This window comes from Rhinolophus sinicus, linkage group LG15, assembly GCF_036562045.2.
Source record: "Rhinolophus sinicus isolate RSC01 linkage group LG15, ASM3656204v1, whole genome shotgun sequence".
Classification (NCBI taxonomy): Eukaryota; Metazoa; Chordata; class Mammalia; order Chiroptera; family Rhinolophidae; genus Rhinolophus; species Rhinolophus sinicus.
This window is the reverse complement of record NC_133764.1, coordinates 10382931-10393737: the sequence shown is the minus strand read 5'-3', so window position 1 is coordinate 10393737 and position 10807 is coordinate 10382931.

The window sequence follows — 10807 nt, the reverse complement described above, 5'->3', positions numbered from 1 at the left end:
CTTTTTTCTCTGGGGTTGCTGAGAGGATAGGATGCTGGGTCATCTTGTCACCACAAAGACAAGAAGTAGAACTGAAAGATGGGCAGAGACTAAGTCTGCTACTACTGTTTGAGCCTACAGCCAGATCCACCTGTTCGAGTACCACAGGCCAGCAAGTTGTTTTCTTTGCTTAAGTCAGATGGAATTGGGTTTCCTGTTGTTTGCAGTCTAAATTGTCCTGACAGACACCCTCAAAAAGATTATGGAATGCGTGGGGGTTCGACTGGTTTAACAGGAAAGAAAAGAGGAAATCGCTGGCTTGGGAGGGAGGAAGAGAGTGAAGGATGAATAATGGAGAAAAGACAGTCTTCAAACTGTGACTCCACCAAGAGCCAGCCTGGAACCTTCCCCTGCAGTGTGACTGTTCCTGAAAAGTCTATTTATGGAGTACTTAACCCAGGGAAAGGTTAGGACCTGGGGTGAGAAGATGCACACAGCTTTGTAGAAAAGCGCTTTCATGCTGACACAACATTTAGAAGGTGGAGCAATGGTTCAGGTCTTGCCTCAGAGGAGATGATGCCAGTGATAGTAGGTCGGTCTCTAAGTTCAGCAGCACTGGCTGTCAACATCTTTATGAGTTAAGTGTCTAGATTTTGACAGGGTGGAGCAGATGGCTCATCCTCACACAACTCTAATCCTTTAATCCTCACACAACCATTTTGCACACGTGAAAACTGAGGTCTCCAGCAGTGAAAAGACTTGTCAAAAACTGAATGTCTGGCAAATCTTGGGGTCAGGAAGCAAACCCAGTAGTTCAGATCTGGGCCTCATGTGCCTCTCAAGGGTGTTCTGGAGATATTTATCTTACATGCAGTGCAGCTTCATGCTGCCTTGATTGTTTTCTGCAAGAGTGCAATTTAAACTCCACACCAACGTCTGTGTAATCAGATTATGAAAGAGTTTTGCCTTGGTGGGATATGAACATGAACACATTTTACATTTCTCCAATCAATGCCTTCAAAACTGTAGTCCAGTTGAAAACTTCAATCTCCTATCTGCTCTAAATGTCTGCTCCTCAGCACACCTGTCAGGGACCTGAGGGCAGTGGGGAGTGAATGTCTGCTCCTTTCCTCCTCCCCCAACTCCATGGTCAGAAAATGAGGGACATAGGGGCATAATTTGATCTTGGGAAGCCTGCTCCCTCATTCTTTGAGTGAGGAATGATACGGGCCAGATGAAAGGGCTTCTCACTATAAAAACTTTAAGTCACCTTTTCCCTGGTGTCTTAGCTCCCTAACCACTGGTTGGAATCATTTTTCAAATCACTTTCTTAATCATCAATGATAGATTGTTTTTAACGTGAATCATAGAAATCTCCTACCCACTGTGTTAGATAATTACCCCAGAACTTGTGATTTATTCTTATTGATTATAGTCACTGTAGCACAGCATTCTTTCCAGACCTAACTCCAGGGTGAACAATAACTAAATGACCAATTAAACCAGAAGAAAGGCCACAGACTCCATGAAGCCGAACAAACTTTCCATCACGTAGTCACCCTGCATCAATGGCTTTGAGTCCTGCTTCTTGGGCCAACACTTTTAACTCTATTAACTAAAATCTATCTCTCCTCATCTAGGGGCCGTTAGGATACAAGTGATACCTCACCAAGACTTCCAGTACATTCCAACCACAGAGGTCAACATGGTCCTCTAGGCAGACCTCAAGACCCCTTCCCCTCATCTAAGATCAGATAGGGCAAGAGTCCATGAATCCTCAATAGGCAGGGACAATGATCACATTCAGCAGGAAGCAGATACAGAAGAGGAGATCTCCTGTCCTTCAACCTCCCATAGAGATTTATGGGGATCACGTCTCTCAAGGGGGACATAAGGCAGGCAGTTAGGGACAGGAATTGGGTCTCTGAGACGCCTGGATATGTCAGATAACATTCCTGCACATCCAACATGGCCTATGAGAAATAACCACCCAAAAGACATCCCCTCTCCACCCAAATTTTCCCTTGTTTACCATAATCATTAGCCATTATAAGGAAACTAAAGAATACAAAATACCTAACTAGATTAGACCAGTCACTCACACCTGCACAGTAAAAGCTACAATGACCTTCATCTCACCTTAGTCTCATTACACCATCATTATAATATCATACATATGCCCTGAAGTTTATTAATATCATTATAACAGACTGAATTCTGGGAAGGAACATGCGCAGTCTAAAAAGATGAGGTAATAGCCTCTTGTCAATCACACGTATCAATCAAATAGCCCCACAATTAGAGAGGAGTAACCCATTGTAGAAAAAAAAAGATTAAAAACCACGAAGGGCTTGTTAGTTGGGACCCTTGAGCCACTCCCGTCTGCTTGGGCCCACTCCCACCTCTTTGGAGTATATTTTCTCTTCTAATAAACTGCTCTTTCACCACAGTGTTACTGTGTCTCATTCAGTTCTTTCCTTGAGATGCCAAGAACCTGGCCATCGAGCTGAGAAGGGCCTGCTCTCCAATAACAGGAACACAGCAGAAGCTTAACTGGTCACCACTGAGGCAGTTTTTCTCATCTCTCTGACATTGGCTGGGGGTGAGGAATAAGGAGGGGGTCCCTGACCACATGGGCATGTACAGAGATGGGTTCACTAGGAAGTGAATGAAGTTGAAACTTCATGGTCTTTCACCTGCATAAGCCCCATCCAAGCCCTCCAGCCATTTTTTTTTTCCTTAGAGGTTCTTCAAAATTGGAAAAGCTTCGACCCTCACAACATTTGGATGTACCCTGGATACGGTTCCCCAGGGGTTGGGGTTCAGCTACTCCCCAGTCTTCTTCATCACTAGACCCTTCTAAAAGCAGCAGCCATGTCTTTCTTTAGCTCAACAGTGGTAGGCACCCCCATGCGCTTTTCTGGGTACAGCAGCCCCTGTGTGTCCCGTGGCTGCCTGGGAAGCCCAGGCAGAAACCCCCTTCCCTCACCCCGCCCCGGGTCAGTTTGCCCTCTGACCTCCATCCTCCTTCAAGAGGAACCACAAGAACTGTCCTCTTCCCCACCCTCTCAGGACAAAGGGGACTGGGCTGGGGGCTACCACTGCCTTCTTCCCAGGACCCTGTGTTGTGACTGCTTTCTGTGTTCTGCAGCCCAGCTCCAGCCATCTAGCCATGAGATGCCCACCTCTCACCCTCAAAGGCTCCTCCAGTCTCTATAAATGATTCTTCCTGAGACGTTGGCGTTTGCTGTGGGTAGCCCCCAGCCCAGATGCGTATTCCACCAATTCCTACTCTCTCCCCCACAAGTGGCTTGGGGAATAGGAAGTGGGAGTTTAGATTATGTCAGAGCCAGTTGCACAAACTCTCAGAATGCCTTTGGGATGAGGGTCAGGTGGGAGTGGCTGAGCCATTTATTGACTTCATTAGAATGTGGACTACTTAATACTTAATAGTTTCACCTGTGGGCCCTAGGAAAAGTTTCTGTGGCCACAGGAAAAGTTTCACTCAACACCTTATTACAGCAGAATTAACATTTCATGAATGGGTTACATAACTAGGTACATAGGTTATTATCACACACTACTTTGTAATGCCAAACAAAATTAACTTCTCTCATGATTTTTTCATGTGACAAAATGTTGGTCCATTTGATTAAAATGTGCTCTGACTGCAAGTTCACCAAAGGGCTTTTCCTTCTACTCTACCTCATCATTCAAACCACCAAGCCAAGCATATAAATGTCCATAACCACCTAATATGTGGCCTTGTTTCACCTTCATTCTCTTTACTATTGGCTGGTCATTGGCATATCCTCCACCTTGATCTCTGAGGTCACCTCCCCAAGAGCTTAGCTTTTATCTCAGGATGCATGGGCACTCAGAGCTCCTGCCACACTCTACCAGGGTGGGTGGTAGCCCCAGCTGAAACAGGCCTGAGGGATTGCGTAGTGGCATTAAGGACCTGCACCAAAAGGCCCCAAATCAACTTCAGCAGGCTCTGAATGGGGAAAAGGAGGGGCCAGTACTGAGCACCCTTCACACTGACCCCAAGTAATGGAGGCCTTTCTGGGCCCTGGTGCCCGAGCATAGGGCAATGCCTATGCACACTGAGGTGGTTGGACTGGACGATCGTGGATCATCCCAAGACCCAAGCTGGTCCCAGAAAACGCTCCTTCCAAGAGTCAGCGCTTCCCAGAGAAGGCCAGAGGATACACTCTGTGATGTCACAGCTGTATAAGACGTTCCTTCAGGAACCAGAAAGGAGGAAGAGGAGGTGGACGTGTGTGTTTCATTTTTGATGAATGGAGAAATTTTTTGCCCATCAGTAGTTGATGGGAAGTAGCGAGTGGAGAGGGAGACACTGGAGGGGTGACCTGGGAGCTGAGTTCTTGCGTCCAGCGGGGATGATCGAGGCACAGCAGGAGGACTTCTCTTGAGTGCATGGGGGCCTCATATGAGGATTCAAGTAGAATAGGATGGCCAAGGAGTAGGTATGTTCATGGGTTAAATAGCTGCAGGTTCGTGGAGTTTCCCTCAGAAGTTTTCACAGTAAAATAGGAGGTGAGGTCACCTTCAGAGCATGGGGGGAGGAAGGGGCACAGGTTTAGTGGGTGCTTCCTATGTGCCAGAAGTTTTACTAAGCACTTCACTTATGAAAATTCATTTAATACCCTTAACAATCTTCTGAGTCAGATACTATTATAACTCCATTTTACAGATGATAACATTGAGACTCAGAAAGGTAGTATTACCTGCCTAAAGTCACCCAGTTTCTAAATGATAGTCAGATTATAATTTTCCCAAGGTCTTAAACTCCACGTTATTAATAAGGAGGCAAAAACTGCTGGGGCCAAGTCCTTGAAGAAATGGAAGTAGCTTTAGGGAGCAGGAGTCTCTTCCTCTGAGGCAGAAGACAGGAATAGGAGAAGTGGAGCCCACAAGTGTTTAGTGGGAAGGAAAGACTGCCAAAGAACTTCCTGCATTGTCAGGGATGAGGATGGCCACGTGTCTTCCAATAGTAAAATGAGTGGGGTGGGGAGTCAGGTGAGGATTTGAGGTAACTTTGGCAAGGGTAGGGGTGAGAGAGAGAACTCAGAAGGAAGAGATCTTTATGAAAACCCAGGTGATCTAGGTCTCCAGCCTCCCAGGGACCAGAATCTGATTATGGAGACCCTAAGGAAAGAGCCACTCTCTGTGTTAGGCATTCTCAGACCTCAAACACCCAGCATGCAGTGCCAAAGGGGACCAAGAAACCAAATAGCACATAGCACATGTGCCTATCTGGAGTGTTATGATGACAAAGACTTTGAGGCCACTCTGGGCTCCAGAAGAAAAATACATGGATTATTTGGAAATATCTGCCATTGGGTGTGGAATGGAAAGGGGCTGAATTCTTATGATGTCTGTCCTCTAACCTATCATACATCCTTCCTTTCCCACAACATCCAGTTCCTCGCCTGGAGTAGATTTGTAAAATATACTTGTTGAATGAATACATGACAAGAATGATTGCCTAATATAGTGGGATGAGTGACAGGGAAGCAAGAAGTGGAAGATGTGAGGACAGAAGAGACAGAGGCATCTGATGCTCTCGGTTCAGGAATCATACACAGGTGGGGTGGCAAGTGGGATTTACAGAGCACTAACCTCACCACCATCTAACTAACTCTTGCTAATCCTACAAAATTTAGTGTAAGTATTCTTACCTGAAGGAAGCATTCTCTGATATGCCCCACTCCAGTGTCTGAGATGGACCTCTGTACTAATCAGTATTCTTCTATTTTCTTTTAAAGGAAACTTTTGGTTCATGTAACCAAAAAGACCATGTGTATTACAGCTTACTTCAGGCATGGCTGTATCCAGGTGCCCATATGAAGTATCTACATTACTCAGCTGTGCTTTCTTCTGTGTTATTTTCATTCTCAGGTGGGCTGTCCCAAATAGCTACAGAAATGGCCAGCAGCAGCATCAAGGCTTACTTGTATCCTATCATCTTAGCAACTCCTAGGAAATAAAAGTGCTTAAAAAAATTTCAGCAACAACAAAAAATCCCAGGGCTGATTCTTGCTGGCCTGGACAAGTCCATCTATTCATCCTTGAATCAATTCCAAAATTCTGCCTAAATCTATTTGGGCAGAACTGAACCACATGTCTGTCCCTGGAGCCAGAGGATAAAGTCTGAGAATGAGGAAGGGGTTATTCTCTATAAGAAAATGAGGATGTTGTCACCGGATAAGGAGCATGGGTGCTGCCATCCACACACCCTCCTTTATGCTCCCTTGGGTCCTGGGGTTTTCCCATCAAATCAGGAGCTGCCAGAGAGCAAGGACTTTGTCCTATCTATCCTTTCATTCCCAGCATCCAGTTCGGGACCTAACACAGAAGAGTTCCCAGACCCCGCTCAGTGATGACTTTGCCCATGTCTCAGTGACACAGTGAAATAACCAGGAAGGAGCTCCCACATCACCCTCTACCCAGATGATAGACCCTTCTGCCACTGCACCCATTGGCACTAACTCCTGTCTATTATGATGGAAGGTGTGTCCTTGCTCTGCTTGGAGTGTACTTTGCAGCCTAGCCTTTATTTCCCCTCCTCCTGGTACCAGCCTCTCATGTTTCCCTCAGGAAACCACCCATTCCCATTGTCAGCTGTGTTGTTGGAGTGGGACTGACCCATCCCCAATTCCAGGGATACACCTAGGTTGGCTTAAGTCACCCAGTGTGTTCCATCTGCCTGGTCACATTTGTTGGTTAGGGACTGTCGTGTAACCCATTTAGAGCAATGAACAAGGAGGAGGTAAGAAAACATTTGCCAGGGTTTGGAGAAGAAGCATTAGCTCTCTTTCACAGGTTTTACCTGAAAACAAAACAAAACAACACTCCCTTTCTTCTCCTGGTTGGTGTGGTGTGAGGATGTGAGGTCTAGAATAGCAGCACTCCATGGGGCCCGTGGATGAACCCAACTCTGCAGAAGGCAGAGAGAAGACATGGAGAGACAGTAGGTCTTAGTCGTATCTGGAGCAGCCACATTGCAACCACAAGGCTGAGGAAGAAAAGAATAAAATTGTCACCCTTGGCTTACACTGAGCGCGATTAGACCTAAGGCTGGCCACCTTCCTGCCCCAAGCCAAACTTGGGAGGGGAGAAGGGAAAACAAATATTAGATGGGTAATTCACTGTGTATGTCACACACCCTGCCTCTGGATATTTCAGTGACAATAGCCAAGAATATTGCTCAAGTCAGTTTGAGTTAGAATTTTCTCTTGCTTAAGCCTGTCACGGTCCTACTTGTTACATCCATAAGAGGCCAGTGTCCTCACTTAGGCCCTGGGTCCTACGCCTTTCACTTTCTCAGGATTTTACTTCTGAGATTAGCACTTCTCCCTCCTTCATCAATTTCCCTCTTTCATTCCCAACAACATAAACATGCCTTAGGGGCAGTGGTTCTCAACCACGGCTGCACATTAGAAGCACTTGGGGAGCTTTAGAAATTACTAATACCTGGATCCAATACCCATACGCTGAGGTTAGACCTCGACATTGCTTTTTCAAATGCCCCTAATCAGCATCGTAAGAAGAATCACTGACTCTCCTTTGATCCTATACCCCCTGTTGTTGCCCCATTTCTCTGCTCCCCTTCACAGAAAAGCTTACCAAAAGAATATTCCATCCTCATCGTTGCTACTTCCCTGCCTTCTGCTCATTACTTCTTTTTATAATTTTTCAATTAAGAAAATCAAAGAAAACCAAACAAATAAGTAAAAAAAACAAATTTAAAAAAACAAATGAGAATTAAAAATAAAATAAAAATGAATGCAAACATTTTACAAGAGCCCACCTCTTTTTGCTATGGCTCTGCCTTCTTATGACTCCCCGCAAAATCCCCCACAGCTAAGATAACATAACTGTCGCTCCTTCATGGTACACCTTGCTTCAGCAGAAGTCCATAGAAAACAACAAAAGGTAATAGAATGGGGGGCTATTGATGGAACCAGTGGGAAATTAGAGCTGGAGAAATGCAACAGGTTGATCTTCTAAGTTATTCTGGATAAAATTAGATTTAACACAGACTTGGCTGCCCCTTCCCCAAGTCCTATTAAAATGGCATTAAAGGGATTTTTTTTTTTTTGAAATGTGATTGTGTTCAATTAAACAGGTCCACAAATTCTTTCCTCTTCCTTCCATCAAGAGTCCATTTCACTTCCCACGTTGACTCAGCTCATCTATGACTTGCTTTGACCAATGGAATACATCAGAATTGATGTCGTGCCAGCTCCTAGCCTAAGCCGTAAAAGGCTTGGCAATTATAGCTTTGGGCTTCTTGGGATCCAGGCACCAAGTAGTGAAGCTCAGGCGGGATTACTGAATGATGAGAGACCATGTGGAGAGAGAAAGGCCCAGCCAGCCCCCAGCCGTTCTACACATGTAGGTGGAGCCATTATGGATATTCCAGCCCCAGCTATCTCCCACGTGAATGTAGTTTGAACCCATTATGTTCACTAGATGGAGACCTGCCCAAATTGCAAAATCATCAGAAAATAAACGATTCCTTGTGTGACTATGATTGGATGTAGTTTACTATGTAATAGATAACAAGTCCATAGCACAAATATCAGAAACAAAAAAATCCAAAATACCCTATCACTAATAACCTCAGAGAAATAAAAGAAAATATTGCAACTGTTAAACACAAACAGCTATTTTAAAATATGCACAGAAAAAAATAGCTCTTGAAATTAAAAATGTGATAGGAGAAATAAAAAACTCAATAAAAAGATGAGAAGAGAAAATTGAGGAAGCTACAAGAAAACAGCAAAAGGCAAAGGGATGGGAAAGAGGAAAGAAAATAGAAGAAAATGGAAAACTAGGTCAGGAGATCCAGCATCTAAATCATAGGCATTCAAAAAAGAGACAGTAGATAAAATGAAGAGAAGGAAATAATCATGACACAATTCAATAGTGAAGGACGTGAGTTTCGAGGTTGAAAGGGCCTACCGAGAGCGCTGTATAGTTAATAAAAAGAAATCACAACATGGTGCATGACTGTGAAGTTACAGAACCCTGGGGACAAAAAGATCCTAAAAACTGGAAAGAATATCAGGTTCTATGAAAAGAATCGGGAATTCAAATGGCTTTAGGCTTCTTTGTAGCAACACTGCTTTCATTGAAGCAGTGCATTCAAAATTCTGAACAAAAATTATTTCCAAGCCATCATTCAAGCGTGTTGACAGGTTATAGGCATTTCCAGACATGCAGGCTATTAAAAACATCTCCTCCCTCCCATGTGTCCTTTCTGAAGTAGCTTTTGAAGGACATGCACCATGGAAATCAGGAAATAAGCCAAGAGAGAAGAAAATATGGAATACAGGAACTAGGAGCTCTAGCACAGCAGAGAGGGAAAAGGAACCTTCAAGATGGTGGGAAAGCAAGAGCCCAGATGATAGCTAAGTAGCAGGTTAGAGGGAGAGCAGTGCAGACTGGAAACAGCCTGGGAGAATTCCATGGGTCTGAACACGCTGAGAGGGGATCTAGACAAATGGTGAAGTTTTGGGTTAAATTAGTAAAAGTATATAGAAAACTAGAATAATAATAATATAATAATAATAATAATAATAATAATAATAAAAAATATATAATTACTACCTAGAGAGACAGAAAAATGTTTTGTAGGGAAGGAAAAAATAATTACAGTATACTGTAAAGCTCCCATAAATAACACGTACATAAAATCATGCAGACACTGAGGGCTTGTTTGCCTACTGTCCTAATGAAACTCGATTAGAAGGATAGGAAATGAAAAGGTTTGCAAGTGTAACAGGAGCAAGTTTAGGAAAGAGAATGAATGTAATCCTGTCTTCCAGAATGGGAAGCCAATATCTACCTAAAACTGAAAAATCAATAAATAGGCAACACATGTATGCTATTTGGAGCTATGGCAGTAAATATCAAGATTATCAACTAAAAGAGATAAAAGGTATTGCCTTTGATGAGGGGGAAACAGCAAGAATGGTGCAGGGGACAGCTGTTGGTGGTGAAAATTTTATAAAACTATTTGTCTCTTTAAATCTCGTGCATCTAGAGCTTTGATCAAAATTTTAGAATTTAAAAGAAAGAAAAAGAGTAGGAAGGAAGAAAGGAAAGAAGGGAGGGTGGAAAGAAAAAGAAAGATAGGCAGGAGCCAAATCATTCAGGGGTTCAAATGTTCTGATTGACATTTTTAAATATAAAGTAAGTTTCTTCCCCAGTCAGAGCTCTGATTTCTTCATCTATATCTTGAAGGGTTAGATGACAGCTTCCAGGAGACTGCCAGCTCAGGTCATCCTGAGCTGTAGGTCAGAATGAAAACAAATACTTAAATTTTTAAGGGCAGTGGTTCTGAAGAAGAATCATCCTCCATGCCTATTTAAAATGTATATTCCCCAAGTTGAATCTCTGGAGATTCTGCCTCCCCCATGTGAGGTGGGCCTGAGGAAATGGCATTTTTCACAAGCACGCTGATGCAAGTGGCCTACTTGCCATACCTTGAGCAATCCTGCTCTAGGACAGATCCTAGGAGGTGCCGGTTCACAGAATTAATTAACATCGAATCACAAGTCAATTCTTTTTTTATTACATCAGGGAGAAAGTGCCAATTTGGTGATGGTGTAGCTTTAGCACACTTTAACACTAAATGACCTTCCTCTGGAACAGGGAACCAGCTGCAGGCAACAGAATCTACCCAGAATGGAGTAATACTATGCTTTTGTGCTTTTCATTGCACTCTTGTTTATTGTTGCCTTCTGTTATGGGCAGTGAAAGTGATTTTCAGTTTATAATAGTGATTCAACAT